Below are 23,198 nucleotides of genomic sequence, written 5' to 3'. Positions count from 1 at the left end.
GTGCACAGATCTGTGATTCCAAGACAGTGACCTTCTTACTCTCCAGTTACTGGAATTTAGATATCTTTCTTCCACAGGATGCGCGTGTGTGTGTGTGTGTGTGCATGTCACTCAGTCATGTCTGACTTTTTGTGACCTCATGGACTGCAGCTCCCCAGGCTCCTCTGTCCGTGGAATTCTCCACACAAGAATACTGGAGTGGGTTGCCATTTCCTTCTCCTCCACAGGACCTTTAGTCCTATAGATTTAGAGATACTTTTGCCCAGTGGAAGATAATTTACCTGGCCTTGGTCATGGTTCCAAAGAAAAGGAAACTGAGACCATTTCAACCTCCTATGCTACTGAGCAGGGAGATAAAGGGGTCACTGTACAGTGCAACGGAGAAGGCAATGGCACCCCACTCCAGTACTCTTGCATGGAAAATCCCATGGACTGAGGAGCCTGGTAGGCTGCAGTCCATCTAAGAGTCTGACTGAGCGACTTCACTTTCACCTTTCACTTCATGCATTGGAGAAGGAAATGGCGGCCCACTCCAGTGTTCTTGCCTGGAGAATCCCAGGGATGGGGAGGCCTGGTGGGCTGCCATCTATGGGGTCGCACAGAGTCGGACATGACTGAAGGGACTTAGCAGCAGCAGTTTAGCACGGTCAAGCTGATCAGCTGACCCTTCAGGTTGCTTCTCCATTTAGGACCAATAATTTTAGCATCAGGAGATACCCCAGTACCATTTTGTATTGTTCATCTATGGAAAACTATGGGAACCCAGTAGACAGAAGACTCAGTTATGACTCAGTTTCAGCAGAAATGAAGGTTTGAGTCATATTCTAGGTAAAGAGTTTCATTTGGCTGAAACAGAGGATAAGAGAAATATGGAAAAGTGGTGGAAAAGCAGTTATAATTGTCATCTTGGACTTTATGCAAATATAGTAGCTATCTTTAAATTATTTAATAAGTTCTTCCCCACAACATACTTTTTTCCCCCTCTCTATAACTTTATATGGAGAACACAAGAATGCTTGTGGTTTTAGGAAGGAATAAGAACTAATTAATTGCATCCTTTTATGATAAGGTAGCTAATTGGACTTCATATTTTCTCACTTTGGATATAGAAGTTTATATGTAGAGGGAAGACAGGATTAGGCTCTGAAAGGCAAAAAGAGTAGATAATGCAGAGTATCTTTGCTCCTCCATATTCTCTTCACCTAGTTCCTTCATTCTGTGCTATTTCTTCAGGAGGCTGATCTTCATGGACTACATCATTCACAGTATTTTGTGTTAGATTCACTCTTTGTGGAATCCTGGCAGGAGGTGAGAAAGAGACAGAGACAGAGATTAAAAAGAGAGTGGGAGGAAGAGAGAGGAGAGAGAGAGGTATCAAGTCTGGATCTCCATGGCTCTCTTTCATAAGCTGTCTTGAGCTAGTTAGGTCCTTTCCATAAAGATCACTTATCATCACTGTGGCTCCCCTCAAGGCAGTCTGCTCCATTATGACTCTTCTGGATTTCAGTTTCCTCCATCCTTTTGACACTTTAGGCCTGTGGGTGCTGATCATTCAGCTACGTTAGGTCTGGATCCCCACACTATCCTAGTAACTCACCTGATCCCCACAAACCTTTATAATTAGTATTTTGGGACTCTTTTCAAATTACCCAAATGTGTGTGAGCCATCTGTTTCCTGTAGGAACTCTGACCATCTACTTTCATTTGACTCTAAGAGTAGAAAACACTGAAGATAGAGGAGATTCAGGTCACACCCATGAATACAGATGTGTACATAATAAACCAGAAAGCAAATACATTTAAAAAAAAAAAGGAGAATGCAGAAACCAGGGCAGAGAGACCAACCCATAACTAAAGTACTTAACAAGTAGAAAAGGAGCTATTAATTGTATAGCATATAATTTGTGGTAGTCACTTTGCAATATATTGGAACAATAGAGGAGCAAATTAAAAAAATAGTTAGACAACAAATAAGAAAATAAAAATTTTCTGCTGAAAATAATGATTCACGTAAAAGGAAAAGACATTACAACTCAAATCAGCATATGCAAAGAATAACACATAATTAACAAAAAGAGAATCAGCAACAATTGATTGTCATCCAAAGCAAAGGATCGCCTATCAAGACAGTATTAAACCGAGGGTTCTTCAGTTTCTTAATTTGGAAAAAACCTACAAATGAATATATATTATTATATTTCCTAGTATACTATTAATTTATTGACTGTATTATGATTATTAACGCCTCTTTTTGTTTTCATAAGATTCCAAATTTTTAAAAACTTATATATTGTAATGGATAAGGTAAATAGAAAAGTAAATAGTGTTTGAGTTAATAGATTTATCATCTGAATTGTCACCTGAATGTCCTGACCACATTGTGTTTTAAGATGTATTCTAGAATGGAGGTGGAAAGGAAACATAGAACCATCATGAAGAGTATATTAAGACTTTTTCCTAGTGTTCAAGTATGCTGCAAGCTGCTCATAAAAGGCAAAATCTTGTTTACTGAAAAATAAACAAGCTACCTTTGCTCTATTAAATGATAAATTTGCCTCTAATATTGAACTATTATGTTGCTTTAAGACTTCCTGGCCAGATTCATTTTCTGATTTCACTTCATTTTTTTGCCCTTCTGGATACATAAAACAATAATATAAAGGAAGTTATGCAATTTTATTTAATACTGTGATGTTTTAGAAATTTTAAACCAAAGCATGTTTATTTTCCCTTTAAATTGGTGTATGCCCTACTGAAACTAGAACTTGCGAATTTTTTATCTTGAACCAAAATATTTTTTCTTTATCATATCTTTGAAATAGACACTTATTGTTCTAATAGCAAGAAGCTTCAAGTCAATTCTGTTATGCACTACATCTTTAAAATTGAGTAAACTCTAAAAATTATTAAGCCCTACAATAACTCCTTCTATTATACTACATTCTGGGTGGGTGGAGCTAATAATTATTAAGAAGAAAGTAAGATAGTAATTGTGACATTGAAAAAGCAAGATATGGTGCAAACTGAAAATATCAGTGCAAGTATAATGCAAGGCAAATATATATATATAAATATAGGCATAGATATGGAGATATAAATAGAATTTAATATCAGCTACTACTTGATATACTAGACTGTGTAAAACTGAATTGTAACTTTCTACTGTTTTCTAAGTTTCTCAAAATATTGATAAATAAATAACATTGACTTCCTCAGAGATCAAACTAAAATAGACATTATCAATTTTAGCAGAGTTAATGAAATAAATATCTTAATTTTTGGTCAGCAATTTTTTATAGATGCGTTGGTAAATTATTGTTTTTAAATAAAATACACAAATCAAGCATCAAAATATACTATATTTTGATATTCTAACTGAAATCACATGGAGAGAGAATGCTAGAGAAAGGGAGCAGAGATGACTGGACTTCAGGCACCCACACCAGAAGGCTCTCGAAGAAAGAGTCAGAGGAGAAAGGGAGATAAAGCACTTATTTTGTAGATTTTCAACTACTGGAAAATAGCAATGCAAGCAATACTCAAAATTATTTTCTAAAATCTCATAAATATTTTAATTCTAGGCAATCACATATTTTATGCATTCAGTTCAGTAAAGTTCAGTCACTCAGTTGTGTCTGACTCTTTGTGGCCCCATGGATTGCAGCACATCAGGCCTCCCTGTCCATCACCAACTCCCTGAGTTTACCCAAACTCATGTCCCTTAATTCAGTGATGCCATCCAACCATCTCATGCTCTGTTGTCCCCTTCTCCTCCCATGTTCAATCTTTCCTAGAATTGGGTCTTTTCCAATGAGTCAGTTCTTCTCATCGGGTGGCCAAAGTATTGGAGTTTCAGCTTCAGCATCAGTCCTTCCAATGAATATTCAGTATTGATTTCCTTTAGGATGGACTGGTTGGATCTCCTTGCAGCCCAAGAGACTGGCAAGAGTCTTCAACATCACAGTTCAAAAGCATCAATTTTTCAGTACTCAGCTTTCTTTACAGTCCAACTCTCACATCCATACATGACTATTGGAAAAACCATAGCTTTGACAAATGGACCTTTGTTGCCAAAGCAATGTCTCTGCTTTTCAATATGCACTCTAGGTTGTTCATAACTTTTCTTCCAAGGAGCAAGCATCTTTTAATTTCATGGCTGCAATCACCATCTGCAGTGATTTTGGAGCCCCCCAAAAATAGTCTGTCACTGTTTCCACTGTTTCCCCATCTATTTGCCATGAAGTGATAGTATGAGATGCCATGATCTTAGTTTTCTGAATGTTGAGCTTTAAGCCAACTTTTTCACTCTCCTCCTTCAGTTTAATCAAGAGGCTCTTTAGTTTTTCTTTGCTTTCTGCTTTAAGGGTGGTGTCATCTGCATGTATGAGGTTATTGATATTTCTCCCAGCAATCTTTATTCCAGCTTATGCTTCATCTAGCCAAGCATTTCTCAAGATGTACTCTGCATATAAGTTAAATAAGCAGGGTGACAATATACAGCCTTGACATACTCCTTTTCCTATTTGGAACCAGTCTGTTGTTCCATGTTCAGTTCTAACTGTTGCTTCCTGACCTGCATACAGGTTTCTGAAAGGCAGGTCAGGTGGTCTGATTTTCCCATCTCTTTCAGAATTTTCTACAGTTTGCTGTGATCCACACAGTCAAAGGCTTTGGCATAGTCAGTAAAGCAGAAGTAATGTTTTTCTGGAACTCTCTTGCTTTTTAAATGAACCAACAGATGTTGGAAATTTGATTTCTTGTTCCTCTGCCTTTTCTAAATCCAGCTAGAACATCTGTAATTGCATGGTTCACATACTGTTGAAGCCTGGCTTGGAGAATTTCGAGCAGTACTTTATTAGCCTGTGAGATGAGTGCAATTGTACAGTAATTTGAGCATTCTTTGGCATTGCCTTTCTTTGGGATTGGAATGAAAACTGATCTTTTCCAGTCCTGTGGCCACTGCTGAGTTTTCCAAATTTGCTGGCATATTGAGTGCAGCACTTTCACAGCATCATCTTTTAGGATTTGAAAGAGCTCAACTGGAATTCCATCTCCTCCACTAGTTTTGTTCATAGTGATGCTTCCTAAGGCCCACTTGTCTTTGTATTCCAGGATGTCTGACTCAAGGTTAGTGATCATATCATCATGATTATCTGGGTCGTGAAGTTCTTTTTTGTATAGTTTTCTGAGTATTATTACCACCTCTTTGTAATATCTTCTGCTTCTGTTAGGTCCATACCATTTCTGTCCTTTATTGTGCCCATCTTTGCATGAAATGTTCCTTGGTATCTCTAATTTTCTTAAATAGATCTCTAGTCTTTCCCATTCTATTGTTTTCCTCTATTTCTTAGCACTGGTCACTGAGGAAGGCTTTCTTATCTCTCCTTGCTATTCTTTGAAACTCTGCATTCCAATGGGTGTATCTTTCCTTTTCTCCTTAGCTTTTCACTTCTCTTTTCACAGCTATTTGTAAGGCCTCCTCAGAGAGCCATTTGCTGTTTTGCACTTCTTTTTCTTGGGGATGGTCTTGATCCCTGTTTCCTGCACAATGTCATGAGCCTCCATCCATAGTTCTTCAGTCAGTCTATCAGATCTAATCCATTGAATCTATTTGTCACTTCCACTATATAATCGTAAGGAATTTGATTTAGGTCATACATGAGTGGTCTAGTGGTTTTCCCTACTTTCTTCCATTTAAATTTGAATTTGGCAATATGGAGTTCATGATATGAGTCACAGTCAGCTCCTGGTCTTGTTTTTGCTGACTGTATAGAGCTTCTTCATCTTTGGCTGCAAATAATATAATCCATCTGGTTTTGGTATTAACAATCTGGTGATGTCCATGTGTATAGTTGTCTCTTGTGTTGTTGGAAGAGGGTGTTTGCTGTGACCAGTGGATTCTCTTGGCAGAACTATATTAGCCTTTGGCCCGCTTCATTCTGTACAACCCAGACAAATTTACCTTTTACTCCAGGTATTTCTTGACTTCCTACTTTTGCATTCTAGTCCCCTACAATGAAAAGGACATGTTTTTTGGGTGTTAGTTCTAGAAGGTCTTGTAGTTCTTCATAGAATTGTTCAGCTTCTTCAGCATTACTGGTTAGGGCATAGACTTGATTACTGTGATAATGAATGGTTTGCCTTGGAAACGAACAGAGATCATTCTGTCAATTTTGAGATTGCATCCGAGTACTGCATTTCTGACTCTTTGTTGACTATGACAGCTACTCCATTTCTTTAAGGGATTCTTGGCCACAATAGTAGATATAATGGTCATCTCAGTTAAATTCACCCATTCCAGTCCATTTTAGTTTGCTGATTCCTAAAATGTCAGTGTTCACTCTTACCATCTCCTGTTTGACCACTTCCAATTTACCTTGATTCATGGACTTAATATTCCAGGTTCCTATGCAATATTCTTCTTTACAGGATCAGACTTTACTTCCATCACACTTTACTTTGATCACATCCACAACTGGGTGTTGTTTTTGCTTTGTCTGTGTCTCTTCATTCTTTCTGGAGTTATTTCTCCACTGATCTCCAGTAACATATTGGGCACCTACCAACCTGGGGAGTTCATCTTTCAGTGTCCTATCTTTTTGCCTTTTCATACTGTTTATGGGGTTCTCAAGGCAAGAGTACAGAAGTGGTTTGCTATTTTGTTCTCCAGTGGACTGAGCTTTGTCAGAACTTTCCACCATGAGCCATCTGTCTTGAGTGGCCCTACATGGCATGGCTCATAGTTTCATTGAGGTAGACAAGGCTGTTGTCCATGTGACCAGATTGGTTAGTTTTCTGTGATTGTGGTTTTCAGTCTGTCTGCCCCCTGATGGAGTAGGATAGAGGCTTATAAAAGCTTCCTGATGCACAAAGTTTATGCGTAAATATTGTTGTTTTGAGGCATTTCCCCGGTGCCATCTAGTTTTGAAAGTAGGAGGTTATAGTTATTATCAATATCACAGTAATTAATCATCTACAAATGAAGAAAATAATTATTTGTCAATTTTTATAAGGAAATGGTAACCCACTTCAGTATTCTTGCCTGGAGAATTGTATGGACTGAGAAACATGGTGGGCTATAGTCTGTAGGGTCGCAAAAACTGAACATGACTGAAGCAACTTTGCACACACGCATACTTTTTTACTATCTTGTAACTTCTCCTCTCTTTAGAAACCTGGTGGTTTTCATTCAAGTTTTCTCCAATTGAAAATACTCTTTGCAAGAGTAAAAGTGATAGGAACATGTGTTTAAATTGTGAAAGTTGCTCAGTCGTGTCTGACTCTTTGCGACCCCTGGACTATACAGTCCATGGAACTTTCCAGGCCAGAATACTGGAGAAGGTAGCCTTTCCCTTGTTCAGAGGATCTCCCCAACATAGTGATCGAACCCAGGTCTCCCTCATCGCAGGTGGATTCTTTACCAGCTGAGCCATAAGAGAAGTCCAAGAATATTGGAGTGGGTAGCCTATCCCTTTTCCATCAGATCTTCCCGACCCAGGAATCAAATCTGGGTCTTCTGCAATTGCAGGCAAATTCTTTACCAACTGGGCTATGAGGGAAGCCCTGTGTTTAAATTACAAGGTATTAATTAACTATGTCACCTTTACAAATTACAACACCTCTACCTCTGATTCCTACTTTGGCTTAGTCAATATACATTCCAATTCCTGTCTAATGTACAGAGGCAGGAAATTTAAAAGGTTACATTTCCTGGATTCCTTGCAACTATTTTTTTTTTTTTTTCTCTCTTAAATAGATTTAGTAGAAGCCAACTGTTGGTCAGCAATTTTTTGATTCCTAGTCTCCAGCTAAGGTAGTGGGATCATGAAGGAGTGAAGTGAAGTGAAGTCACTCAGTCATGTCCAACTCTTTGGGACCCGATGGACTGTAGCCCACCAGGCTCCTCGGTCCATGGGATTTTCCAGGCATGAATACTGGAACGGGTTGCCATTTCCTTCTCCAGGTGATCTTCCCGATCCAGGGATCGAACCCAGTCTCCCGCATTGTAGGCAGACGCTTTACCATCCAAGCTACCAGGGAAGCCCAAACATTCTGCAGCTCCAAGACTGACAAAAGTAATGTGACTATAAAATCAGTGGCCCGATTTCCCAGATTTCTGTTTGTTACAGATGGAACCCTCAGTGGGCTGGTTCTGTGGTGTTTTGCTGGAAGTGATTCTTAGGAGTTGAAGTAATAACTGATCCCCTAGCCATTTTCACAGGTTTGTCAGCAACTACAACATGGTTTTGTAATTCTCTGTATTAGATCCCTCTCTGTTTAAATTAGATGGAAGGATCACCATTATTCTCAATTGAAATCATACTAAATATTAACTCATGGAGCTATTATGAGAATAAAATGTAGGTAAATATATAAAACATTGATTGTTTACAGAGAACAGTGTAGGATTCATGATCTCCAAAGAAGATCTAGCTTCAGGACCAGGGACCACGCTTGATCACTCAAGAGCTTTTGTGTAGCAGAATTTTATTAAAGTGAAAAGGGGACTGAGAAAGCTTCTGACATAGTCATCAGAAGGGGGATGGAGAGTGCCCCCCTCGCTGGTGTTAGCAAGGGAGTTATATACATTTTTAATGGGTTATTACAGTAAATCTAAAGAATGTCTCAAGATTGTAAAGATCTTACTAGATCCACTCCCATAATTTCCATTTTAAGATAACAGGATTAGCCAGAAGGTTTTTGGGAAGGAGAAACTGTCCTCAAGCAGGATACATTGCTGTTATATAATCCTTAGTACAGAGTTTAAACTGAGTTGTTTGTTGAATACTCATCAGTTCTGGGCTTAAAGAAAAAAACATTTTACGTGACTAAGACTAAGGAATGTAGAGAAAAAAAAAAAAAAAGATGTTTGTCCTTTCCTCTTTCTTGAGAATTCCAGACCTTTATCTCCACTTCGAGAGCCCCAGACCCCTATCTCCTCCTTGGGGACCACAGACTTCTTATCAACCTGCTTAGGAATTGACTCTCTCAGTATTAAGATTGAATTGATTCTCTCAGCATTAAGAGTGTTGGCTATCAATAAATGTTCAGAGAAGTTAGTAGAGACATGTCTTAATGAATAGATTTTATTTTTATAAACATTTTTTTTTTTTAAACTGAAGCAAAATCTAATTTTGGGTTAATGAAATCTTCCAAAGGCAATATTTTTACTTTTGTATAATTTAGCTTTTTTTTATTATGATCTTTGTTTTTACAAAAACCAAATGCAAATATAACCTAGACAATCAGAATATTGAAGAATCAGTCTTTATGTGGTTATACTGATAGGGTTAATAACTGATTTGTATTGTCAAAAGATAAATTGAAAAATGGTTTATTTTTGTAACTGATCAATGTTACTTCACTGTAATTCATTGATTTCATTGTAGTATCCATACTAATGTTTTTCTTAAAAATTAGCAATTGTTTCAAACAATTTTATTTGGCTATTTCTATGCATCCAGCAAAAAATTAAAAACTCATGAAATAGTTTCAATTATTAAAGGAAAATATATAAATAGGGCAAGCTACCAATCCTTGTTGGAATTCCAATTGTAAATTATTGTTCAAATGATGTCTTTTGGTTCTGTACTGTCTTCCTAATGAATTTTTTGTAATATCTGAAGCATAGTCTATAGGTTTAGGGAGAAACTTATATCTTATAAATTAAAAAACAAAACATTTTCTTAATTTTTTAAATCTTATGAGGCTTGGGGCTAAACATAGATGACAAGTACTTAAGGTGTGGATTTTTTCTTCTCGTAATAAAGTGTTTATTTAGAAAATATTTTAAACATTGCCTTTTTGAACAAAACAGTCATGTCTGGTAAAGCAACAGTGACATCCAGTGACAGCTCAGATTTATTCAAGGAATATTTAGATTTGCCACATGAGGAAAAGAAAAAGTTATTGAATATTAACCTGCACACTTTTTACATGTTCTAAGAATGTGTCCATATAAAAACATCATTGGATGAAAATAAAAACCAGTCATTTATTAGAGAATGAAAGGCTAAGTCATATATTGAGAGAAAATACTAGCAAAATATGTCTAATAAAGGATTTGTATCCATAATACACAAAGAATTTTGTACCATATGTCAAAAGTGGATTACGGTTGACATCAACAGTGATATACTACTAAGCACTTATTAGAAGGGGTAAAAAAAATTCTTAAGTGATTATACCAAATACTGGCAAGTACAGAGGGCAAGCATTCTCATTCATTGTTGTTGGGAATATAAAATTTTACATCCGTTTTGCTGCCAAAGTTTGGCAGTTTCTTACAAGGCTAAGCACTGTGTCTTTATGTTCCAGCAATTGTGCTCCTTGGTATTTACTCATATAAATTGAAACCGTATGTCCACACAAAAATATGCACACAAATATTTATAGTGATTATTCATAATCACTCAAAACTAGAAGCAATTAAATTGCTTTTCTGTAGGTGAATGGGTGAACAATGGTATATCCATACAACTAGATGCTATCTAGCCATAAAAAGATGAGCTCTCAAGTCACAAAAAGTCACAGAGGAAAGTTAAATGCATTTTTCCAAGAAAAGGAAACCAGTCTAAAAAGACTTTGTACTCTATAATTCTAATTATAATGACATCTGGAAAAAACAAAACTGTAGAGAGATTTAGAAGCTCAGTGCTTATCAGAGAGGGGTGGCAGATGGGAGGGATGAATAGTTGAAACACTGAGGATCTTTAGGGCAGTGAAACAATCCTGTATGATATTGTAATGGTGTGCTCTAGGCATGATGCATTTTCAAAACCTGTAGAAGTGTACAATTGTGAAGCTTAATGTAAACCACAGCGTGATTAATAATAATGAATCATTATTGATTCATGAAGTGCAACAAACATACCACACTAATGTACGATGTTAATAATAATGGAAATTGTTTGTGAGGGGTGATATGGAAACTCTCTGAACTATTTTCTCATTTTATCTGTAAATCTAAACTCTCCTAAAATTTATTAATTTTAAAAAGTCAAACAATAATATAATTTCAAGATTAATCTTATTCACTGAATGAAAGTCTTTTACTGAATGATAGATTGTCACCAAGATATTGAATAGCATTATTCATAATTCTTACTGATATGTTAAGTAATGAATATTGAGTAATATGATGACTGTGTATCTATATGACTTTAATTGCAAAAGTTAGGTGTTGTATGTGTTTGGAATGAGAAGGACTTCACAGTCATGTTACTTGGCTCTGTCCTTGTTATTGTATTATTCGTTATTTTCATCAGTATCATTGACATTGAAAACTTGAATTTATAATCCACCATTTCTAAAAGCACAGTGGAAAAGTTAATGGAATGGATCCTGAAAAAATATAACTTAATGCAATAATGATAGGCTGAAAAAAATAGACTGTCCAGTATAAAACTAACAAGGTACATACAAAGTATCACATCAATTACAAAATTCTACTATAAGGTAGAATTTGATAATAAATGTTAGATTCTTAGTTGTACACAGATTCAATATAACCTGTTTGTGAAGAGATTTTTATTTAGTCTGCCTCAATTTCTGTTGTTATTCTGTTTTACTTGAAAACTAAAGGAGGAAATTTGCCAACTGAGCTCCAGCTGGTAGACTGCACCTAGAGTACAGTCTTAGGTCCTTGCTGCCTTGTTTTAAGAGAGCCATTGATGACTGAAAGCATCTTGAGAACAGGTAAGGTGTTGAAATATATAATATAAAGGGTGAAGAAACCTGATAATTTTGGTGGGAATGTAATTTGATGCAACTATTAATAGCTGATATTTGTCTTTCTCTTTCTGACTTATTGCACTCCGTATAATTGGCTCTAGGTTCATCCACCTCATTAGGACTGACTCAAATGCAATTTTTTTTAGAGCTGAGTAACATTCCTTGTATTTATGCACCACAATTTCTGTATCCATTCATCTGTTGATGGATATCTAAGTTGATTCCATGTCCTAGCTATTGTAGAAAGTGCTGCAATGAACCTTGTAATACATGTGTCTCTTTCAATTATGGATTTCTATATGCCCAGTAGTGGGATTGTTCCGTCATATGGTAGTTCTATTCCTAGTTTTTCAAGGGATCTCCATACTGTTCTGCAGAGTGGTTTGTAAGAATTTTCCACAGTTTGTTGTGATCCACACATTCAAAGGCTTTAGCATAGTCAGTGAAGCAGAAGTAGATATTTTTCTGGAATTCTCTTCTTTATTTATGATCCAGAGATGTTGTAAATTTGATCTCTGGTTCCTCTGCCTTTTCCAAATCCACCTTGAGCATCTGGAAGTTCTTGGTTCATGTACTACTGAACCCTAGCTTGAAGAACTTTGAGCATTACTTTACTAGCCTGTGAAATGAGTGGAATTGTGCAGTAGTTTGAAATTCTTTGGCCTTTTCTTTAGGGGGATGGAATGAAAACACCATTTCCAGTCCTGTGGCCACTGCTGAGTTTTCCAAATTTGCTGGCATATTGAGTGCAGCACTTTCACAGCATCATCTTTTAGGATTTGAAATAGCTCAACTGGAATTTCATCACCTCCACTAGCTTTGTTTGTAGTGATGCTTCCTATTGTCCACTTGACTTCACATTCCAGGATGTCTGGCTCAAGGTGAGTGATCACACCATCATTGTTGATCTGAGTCATGAAGATCTATTTTGTAAGTGTACACAGAAGATCTGTGTATTCCTGCCACCTCTCCTTAATATCTCTGTTTCTGTTAGGTCCACACAGTTTCTGTCCTTTACTGTGCCCATCTTTGCATGAAATGTTCCCTTGGTATCTCTAATTTCCTTGAAGAGATCTCTAGTCTTTCCCATTCTATTGTATTCCTCTATTTCTTTGCATTGAATACTTAGGAAGGCTTTCTTATATCTCCTTGCCATTCATTGGAACTGTGAATTTAGATGGGTATATTTTTCCTTTTATCCTTTGTCTTTCACATTTCTTTTCTCAGCTATTTGTAAGGCCTCCTCAGACAAATATTTGCCTTTCTTTTGGGGATGGTTTTGATCACAGCCTCCCGTACAAAGTTACAAACCTCCATCCATAGTTTTTCAGGCACTCTGTCTATCAGATCTAATTCCTTGGATATATTTGTCACTTCCACTGTATAATCATAAGGGATTTCATTTAGGTCATACCTGAATGGCATAGTGGTTTTTCCTACTTTTTTCAATTTAAGTTCCATTTTGCAATAAGGAGTTCATGGTCTGAGCCATAGTCAGCTCCCAGTCCTGTTTTTGTTGACTTTACAGAGCTTTTCCATCTTTGGCCACAAACAATATAATCAATCTGATTTCAGTTGACCATCTGGTGATGTCCACGTGTAGAATCATCTCTTGTGTTGTTGGAAGAAGGTGTTTTCTATGACCAGTGTGTTCTCTTAGCCAAACTCTGTTAGGCTTTGCCCTACTTCATTTTGGACTCCAGGGCCAAAATGCCTGTACTCCAGGCATCTTTTGACTTCCTACTTTTGATTCCAGTGCCCTATGAAGAAAAGGACATCTCTTTTTGGTGTCAGTTCTAGAAGGTCTCTATTGAACCATTCAACGTTAGCATCTTTGGCATTAGTGGTAATGGCATAGACTTGGATTACTATGATATTGAATGCTTTGTCTTGGAAATGAACCAAAATCATTCTGTCTTTGTGAGATTTCACTCAAGGATTGTATTTTAGACTCTTTTGTTGATTGTGAGTGCTATTCCATTTCTTCTAAGGGATTCTTGCCCACAGTAGTAGATATAATGGTGATCTGAATTAAATTCGCCCATTCAGGTCCATTTTGGTTCACTGATTCCTAAAATGTCGATATTCACTCTTGCCATCTCCTGTTTGAACACTTCCAATTTACCTTGATTCATGAACCTAACATTCCAGGTTCCTGTGCAATACTCTTCTTTACAGCATCAGACTTCACTTTCACCACCAGACACATCCACAAGTGGGCATTGTTTCCACTTTGGCTCAGCCTCTTCATTCCTTCTGGATCTTTTCTCTTCTCCAGTAGCATATTGGGCACCTACCCATCTGGGGAGTTCATCTTTCAGTGTCATATCTTTTTGCAGACTATTTATGGGGTTCTCAAGGCAAGAATGCTGAAGTGGTTTGCCATTCCCTTCTCCAGTGGACCACATTTTGTTAGAACCCTCCACCATGGCCAGTCTATCTTGGGTAGCCCTAAATGTCATGGCTCATAGTTTCACTGAGTCAGCAAGGCAAAATTATTTTAAAATAACTTTAATAATCTCCAATCATACTTTCCTTTCCCTCAAACTTGAATTAGTAAATTTCAAAAGTCTTTTGTGTATCCTTCAATACTATATATTCATATGACTATATTAAATACATGCACATGTAGAAGTTATTCATTTCTTTTACCAAAATACAAATCACAAATAGTACATTGCAATGTTAAAAAAAAAAAAACTATTTTAAATGAATTAACTATTCTTCAGATCAGAAGGTTTGTTCAGTCTTTCTTCTGTTGATTGATTTTCACTTTTTTTTTACTTTTTAGTTTTATATTGCAGTCATGCTGCTTACAAGGAATATCTTTGTATATGTGTATATTTATTTACTATTGCTGTTATTTTTATATGATATTCTGAAGAAACATTTTAAAAACTTGGAATGCTAGGTTAAGGATTATAAATCTTTTGTTTAAATGATATTACAGATTACATTTTTAAAAATTGTAACAAGCCTTGTAAGAAAATTAAAAAGAAGTAAGTTTCCCCTGTCATGTTATAGCACTGGATACTACCAAACTTTAAATGTTTGGTAGATCTGAAGACAAAAATATTATTTATTTATTGCTTTAATTTGCATTCCTTGGAGTGAAGTTGAAAATATTTTTCATGATATAGGTTTTTGTTGTTATATGTCTTCTGTAGATTTCCTTCTATATCAGTCAAGATAATCTAGGATATGTGAGGTAATATATTAATCCAGAAACTTTGATGGTATGGCACAGAAGAATTTTATTCCTCAATCATGTTACATGCTCAAAGTGGATTAGCAGCAAGGCTAAATCCACAGTCACTCAAGGGACTCAAACTAAAATTATTCTTCAATGTTTTTATTTGAACCACCTGCAATATTTGTTCCAAGGGAGCTTCCAATGAAGCATAGAATTATAAAAGAGGCCTATCAGCTCATTGCAGCTTTAGTCACTTCTTACACTGGCTAGTCCCATAGCATCAATTTAACTTTCAATAGGGCTGGGAAGTGCAGGCAGGCTGTATTTGGTGAATATTTGATGGATATTAACCATGTCTACAACAACTACCATTTGTATAGCTTGATATTTGTCTTAAAAAAAAAAAAATCAGTTTTCAGGAGCATTTGCAATATTAATTTTTTATAGATTGTTAGCATACACTTGTTTAGTGTATTATTTATCTGTCTCTATCTACTTTATGGTATTCCTTGGCATGCAACAACAACAAAAACAAAATTTTCCATTTTTCTACTATTATTCCTGCAAAATATGTATTCCTTTTCTTTACATTTAAATATTTTCTTCATTGCTACTGATTTTTAAATAAAGAAGTAAGAATTTGGTTTTTCTTCTGTCAGATAATTAATAGACCCCATCAAAAACATTTATTAAATAATCTATTTCCCACTGAACTAAAATATTTCTCTTAAAATACTATAGTAGTTCCTTTATAGGGTTTATATCTCTTCCAAAACTACTTTTTATATATTTCACAAGATGCTGTGTGCCTTAATATGACAATGTACTTTCTTTTGCATACAATGTTTTCATACTCAAATTTAGTATCTAGTAAATCAAGAACAGAAGCTCATCTTCCAGTTCTTTATAATTTTACTAGGTATAATTCTTTGGAACCATAAAAGCCTATTCAAAATCTAAGGTAAAATCAAATTATTGTGGAATCTGAATGAAAACAATTTTAGCAAATACTTTTTGTCATACAGTTTTTCCTTTTTAATATGTATATGTAATTACTTAAGACTGATGCCTTAATTTTGAACAAAATTTATATTTTTATCTAAATCCTTTCTGTTTCTGGTATTATTCTCTTCACATTATGGGAGTTTATTTTTCTGAACAAAGTATTTAGAAAATTAATAATGCTAAGTGAATTGTTCTAGAGTTTATCATGTTACAATATTAAGGTTTTGACAAATGCATTAAATGACTTGAGAAAAGTTCCATTTTTCTGTGATCTAAAATACTTCACATTGGGCTTCCCAGTGGCACTAGTGGTAAAGAATCCACCTGCCAGTGCAGGAGATGCAACAGATGTGGGTTCGATCCCCTGGAGTAGGAAATTGTACCCCACTCCAGTATTCCTCCCTGGAAACTTCCATGGGCAGAGGAGCTTGGCGGGCTACAGTCCATGGGGCCACAGAGTTGGACATGACTGAGCACAGCCCAGCACACTTCATATTACATAGAGCTTTAATGTTTAATAAGCGCTCAACTATAGGATAATAAGTATCTTACAGCTCTCTTAATGGGAGAGTTCTGGGTATCTTTCCAGGTGGTTTCTGTAATTGTTTATTATTCAGTGATTGCTTTCAATGTTTTTGAAGTCATTCTTGATAGTTCAAATTTTGATAGGAAACCATCTGTTTTTTCTAGGTTTTCTAAGTTATTGCCATAGTATTGCTCATAATATTTTACAATTCCTTCATTCTGTATCCTCTTTTTTCTAAACTTATATCTATTTTATCAATATAAGTATTGCATAATTGTGCTGTCTCTTATAGTTTTTTCGTCAGGTTTGTTCAAAGTTTATCTAATTGACATTTTTAAAAAGCTTTTGACCAATTGGTTTAAGCAACTTTGTACTGTTTTCTGTTTAATTATTTCAACATTCATTGATTAGTATTCTCTTTTTCCTTTTTTGGCTTACTTTTTTTTTCTAACGTTTTAATTTGGATATTTCATCAGTTTTTATTTTTTTCAATCTACATTGGCTATATTAGGTCAGTTTTATAATAAATTCTTCTAATTAAAACAATTTTTTAGTTAAATCCCATATATGACTTGATTTTCTCTTTGATTCCAACACTTCATTTTATTTTTTGAAAGGAAAGAAAGCCTTAATTTCAAGGAAAGAAAAAATACCAAGTACAATATAAAGATAATACCCACTCAGTGGCTAGATATGTTTTCCTGAGGAATTTCACTGTGTTTATTCCTCTAGCATTTTTCCATTTCTGACTTTTAGGGTGGCCTTCTGTGAAGAGTTTCCTCATCCCAGCTGTTATGATATTTAATCCAGAGTTGCCAACTTTTGATCTGGTGGTTCCTAGACACAAGTTAATTAACACAAAGCTTTCTAGTGTTTCTGAATCCTGTCCTGCACTCAAATTGGAATTAGTGTTCTCATCTCTGGTCAATCCTGAATTGTTTTCAACCCTAGCTTCATCCTGCCTCTCTCTCAGAATAGTAGAACAATTACTAATGTTGTCCATGGCCAGAGTCCAAATTACTTGTGCCCCACACAAATTTCAATGTACTCATTTTCCTTTTCTATCTCTCTTCTCCCTTCTACCCAAGTAAATTATGGTGGTTTTCTCTGGGGAAATATTTACATTAAAGAGCTCTTTTTTTTCCCTAATTTAAATATTAGATTTTTGTTTTAATACTAACTAGGAAAAACAGGATAATCTTTAAAATGGATAATCATCTCTTTTTGATCCTAATGTTACTCCATGGGATGGCTTAACATTTCCAGTAAGGGAAGTCATGGCATTTCATTCTGGAAATAGATGAGGGTACTTCCAGTTCCCTCCTGGACTCAGCCTGAATGGTGTAATGTTAAAGTGAAATGGTCCTGACTGCTTCTGTATTTTATGCATGGCCTGCTGCAGGACTAGGCAGATAAGGAATTAGAGGTAAGCAGAATTAATACAAGGACTTCCCTCGTGGCTCAGACGGTAAAGCGTCTGTCTACAATGTGGGAGACCTGGGTTCGAGCCCTGGGTCGGGAAGATCCCCTGGAGAAGGAAATGGCAATCCACTCCAGTACTATTGCCTGGAAAATCCCATGGCCAAAGGAGCCTGGTAGGCTACAGTCTATGGGTCGCAAAGAGTCGGAAACGACTGAGCGACTTCACTTTCACTTTCAGAATTAATACAAAGAAAGAACCAATATGATACCTGATATGCTGAAATTTAAGGATGGGGCTTTGTTGTAACCCAGAAAATGCATATCTGCATAGGGTTATAGTAGCAAATTTATACTAACTGTGCAATACTTTAATATGTTAGTCTATAACATTGTCTCAGATTTGAAAGAGTCCAGTCATCAAAATATGATCTTGAGGACCAGCTTGGGAATATCCTCAAAGATTTGGGTATGTTGTGAAGTATTTTAACATCTTGGGTCATCTAGTATAAGTTGGTTTAAATCTGACCTGAGTTAGTAGATGTTCCATATCTTATCAAATCAGTCTCTTAGTCCTGAGGATGGGTCAGTTTAGTTAAAGGGTTGTGTCTTATTGCAGGTGGTGGTATTGCAGGTAGGCTCCCAAATTTATGTCTATATGGTGCCTGTTTGCATCAGGTTACTTAATAAAAAGCATTTCTATAGAAACACAGGGCTTCCAGGGAGGCATTAGTGGTAAAGAATCCTTCTGCAATGCAGGAGACACAGGAGACGGGGTTCCATCCCTTTGTTGGGAAGATCCCCCGGAAAAGGGCATGAGAACCCACTCCAGTATTCTTGCCTGGAGAATCCCATGGACAGAGGATCCTGGTGGGCTACAGTCCATGGGGTCACAAAGAGTCACACACAACACAATTTAGAATACATGCATGCACTGTAAAAACAAAAGAAACAAACAACAACAAAAAAACTTCTGGAGCGGACTCTAAGCCCAGTCTGAGTCCCCAGAGTGGCCAGCTGAAATTTCTAGATGTCTAGTTTGAAGCCTCTTCAGAGGGAGTGAGTGCAGGCAGTTGAAATCTGAAAGATGTTCTTGGTTTTCAGCTTAAATGTCTGTGGTAGTCTTTCTGAGTGGCCACGTAGCAACAGGCACAAAGATTGTCCATGAGCTATTGTGGTGATTTCTCTGAAGTTTATATTGTTACACTACTTCAGCTTGCATAGTTTTGGGGAATGGACAATTGTAGTTTGAGAGTTTCAGAATTCTGGAGGGATCAAATCAAGAGAAAAAGAAATTGATTTTTGCTCATAAAGGTATATTTTAACAAATTGCTGTAAGTCATAGTTAGCTTGGGCTTCCCTTGTAGCTCAGTCAGTAAAGAATCTGCCTGCAGTACAGGAGACCCGGGTTCGATCCCTGGGTTGGGAAGATCCCCTGGAGAAGGAAATGGCTCACCCACTCCAGTATCCTTGCCTGGAAAATCTCATGGACACAGGAGCCTGGTGGGCTTCAGTCCATGGGGTCGCAAAGAGTTGGGCACGACTGAGTGATTAACACTTATTTATAGTTAGTTTAAGAGAGAAAGTTTCCTTAAATCTGGAAAACAAAAGATTAAAGAGCCAGCAGTGTTTCAGACAAAAAGTCATAAAAAAATTATAATCACATTCATCAATTCATTCAGTCCTATATAATCAATTTTAATCTTGATCTTTTGTTAGCTATTTTATAAATCTATTTTTTCTTAGAGTTCTGATCTGATCGTATGATCTGAAAGTTAGCAGAAACCTGTATTTGTCAGGTCCTTTCCATGAATCTCCTTGAAGAGGAAGCACTTTGCAAAAGTATCAGAATAAAACAAAACTATCTATAAATGCCAAAGGACTTTAAAATGCCTATGGTTAAAGATTTGATAAGAGTTCACTATATGTAATTGATAAGGGAATTTGGTTATTTCTCTGAACATAGGACATTTCAAAATGAAAACTGGAATTATGACTCTTAATATTACATATCAGATTTTTCTTATTTTATAAAATCTCTGGAACAATTTTATCCATAACATATATACATAAGGAAAGTTTAGCACCATTTGTTATTTGCCAGTGCTTCCCATGTAACTTAGCATGTCAAATAAGCCTGTGTGTGCTGGCGTACTAGGTCTCTTCAGTCGTGTCTGACTCTTTGCAGCCCTATGACTGCAGCCCGCCAGGCTCCTCTGTCCATGGGATTCTCTAGGCAAGGATAATGGAGTGGGTTGCCATGCCCTCCTCCAAGGGATCTTCCCAACCCAGAATCGAACCAAAATCTCTTACATCTCCTGCATTGGCAACAGGTTCTTTACCATTAATGTTTCTCATCTATGAGGAGAGAGAATAAATCTTTTGAGATGGTCAAAGGGTCCTCTGGAAATCCTAGAGTTACTTCAAGGTTAAAAGACTTCATTCAGAATTTGATTTTGGGAAATCCATCAAAAATGTTAAAAGGTTATGTACACATGATTAAATAAGATCACCTATTATTATGAAACAATACTGAATTATCCACTTAACCAAAGCAGTACAGGATTTTAAAGTCAAATACAGGAAGTTACATAGTTGTAAGCAAAAACAATTCTTTTCATGTTAAGAAAGCTCAGTTTTCTTAAGTAATCAAGGACCTGATTAAGACAACATGAAGCACAAAATTACTTTTATAAAATTCAAAATCATTACTTTCTAGCCAGATCACTTAAAAGTCAAAGAAATATCTTTAACAGTCTCTTATTAGAGCAGACCTGTTCTCCAAAACACTTTGTCCTTTTGGCAGATGAGACAAAATTACATTAAGTATATTTTGATACTAAAGCTTATAAATAAAAACTTTTATGATAATTCAATTTTAGCCAGCCTGGTTATACAAGGCAAAGTTCTTTTTTCTCTCTTCTCAACTCTCTCACCATTTTGTCCTTTATTTACTTCTTTCTCATTCTGAAATAACCAGCTTTACTTTAGGATGAAAGAGCAAGAAAAGCAAAATAATTACCTGAAAGTTTGGACGACACCACTGCAAGCCCTCTCCATAGGTGGTCATTTCCTTTCCAGAGCATCCTGATCAATCTCTCTTGGACTGGAATCTACCTCCACTTGTACAGCACACACATGGTGTCTAGGGAAAGCCCCTGGCTTTCTGGTGTGTAATTCAGAGTTGGCATTTTGGAATGCATGCCTCTGGAAGCTTCTTTGGGGTTTTTCATTTATCAAGGATTTGCTGTACCACCTCTGGGTTCTTCAGATGTACTGTCACCAGATATTCATGACGTTTATATTTGTCCATTATTATTTTTCTTTTTTAGCAATATCATACCAGATATTGGACCCACAATATCCCATTTGGTCAGGGAATGAAGAATGACAGGTGTGAGGGAATTGACAATAGACTTCTTTGTATTTTCCCTCTGATGATGCCTCTGGTCTCCTTGAGAGGCTGTTTTATTCTCCTGGGTTAGGATAGTCCAGCTATGACCCATTGACTCAGGGTTCACAGTTGGAGGGCTCCCATCCCCCTCAACTGTGAGATTTCTTTCTTCATGCCTTTAGCTCAGAGCCTCTCCTTGGCCAGTGACAAAAGCTTTTTGGTTCAATCCATCCTCCTTAGCTCTTCATGGTCAGCATACTAGTAGTTAATTAAGTTAACTATAATTAATTAAGTTAATTAGTTAGTTAAGTTAATTTATAAATAGTGGTATGATTACCTCATTAAGCCATATGGCCTTGATCTCACTGCTCTTAGAAGATCACTGAATTATCATGGCAACCCTGACACTTTGGGTTTGATACCACAGGTAACACATGACAGAGGCAATACCCAAAAGCACATAGCAGCAGGACAGAACCTCAGCAGACAGAGTCCCTTCCCCAGATGGTGTTACACACCTGAGTTAGGTGGTTAGTAAGCAAATTGCAGGTAAAAGGCATTCCTCTTGGTTAGTTGCAAAGATGATCTTGGAGTCCTGATGACTATGCCAATTGTTTCATGCTGGTCTCAGTCTATCAAAAACCAGTATTATGGCTGGATAGGTCCTTATGGTTCTCATTGTGATTACAAGATGCCCTTTAGCAATAACCACCAGGAAACTTTGGGAAAAGAAAAGATTTATTGCTTACAAGACCTGGATATTACATGGCACACCTGGGGCAGCACTGGAAGGTCTCAAACTGAGAAACTGAGAACTGACCTGGGGTTCAGCTTTTATTGAGGTTGAGGGTGGGGGCCCTGGGTGGCATGGGTTCACTATTTATTAGTGAATTTAAAACATGAGAGTGGGGATTTAAAGCAAGGAAAGAAAAAAAAAAAGTGACCCAAATGGTCAGTTATTGAAATCAACAAAGATCTCTAAATAAAGGAGCTTCAATAGGGAAAGGCCACCTGGTTCTTTACCTGGTCATATGGCTGGCAGTGTGTATATTCCAGATAGCATCTTTGAAGTAGATACCTCTTTGAAGTGGATGCCCCTTTGAAGTGGTGTATCAGCAATCAAAGCTTGTGTCAGGCATATGCATTACAAAAAAAAAAAAAAACTGTCAGGAGTTTATAGTACAGTCACTTTAGATCACTGATTCAGAAACAAGAAACAGAAAAGGAAATTTAGTAATAAAAAACAAATTGTATAAGTCACAGATGGCAAATTTCTAGTTATGTGCAAGGACAGAAAGAAACAACGTAGGCAAGAGCACATAAAATGCAAATCTACAGTCTGCGATGCATCACAGGAATTTCACAAGTAAGCAAATTCTTTAAGCGTATAACCCAGACTACTGTGTGAAATAATCATTCTATTATATGAAGTACAGGTTCTCTATACATTTACAATTTGTGCAGAAGATGAAAACAGAATATAATCAATTGGAACTTCCAGGAAGCAAATAGATTAAATAGCATCTAAAACACTAAAATATTAGACATGTGATGGAACATTAAGTGATCTGGATTTATTCTCTCTATTAAAGACTATGAAAGAGATTGGATAACTGATTGAAGTACATAAAAGGTTTTTCCAAATAGAATGATGACTGTTTTACTTCTAAAGAAACAATAGGATTTATATCCTATTTAATGAGTACTTTCTTTTCAAAATGATAAACAAGAAAGCATTGATGATAGAAACTGCAGATTTTCTCTTACTCACAGTCATTCGGCAAAAGATAGGGGTCTGCTTATCCAAAGTAGCTTAATGCATGTGGCCTAGCTTCCCTGATGGCTCAGCAAGTGAAGAATGCATCTGCATTGGTGGAGCTGCTGGAGATGTAGGTTCAGTCCCTGGGTTGAGAAGATCCCTGAAGGAG

This window comes from Bos mutus, chromosome 2 (genome assembly GCF_027580195.1).
Source record: "Bos mutus isolate GX-2022 chromosome 2, NWIPB_WYAK_1.1, whole genome shotgun sequence".
In the NCBI taxonomy this organism is placed as follows: domain Eukaryota; kingdom Metazoa; phylum Chordata; class Mammalia; order Artiodactyla; family Bovidae; genus Bos; species Bos mutus.
The sequence above is the reverse complement of the archived record's forward strand: the minus strand, read 5'-3'. Positions refer to the sequence as shown.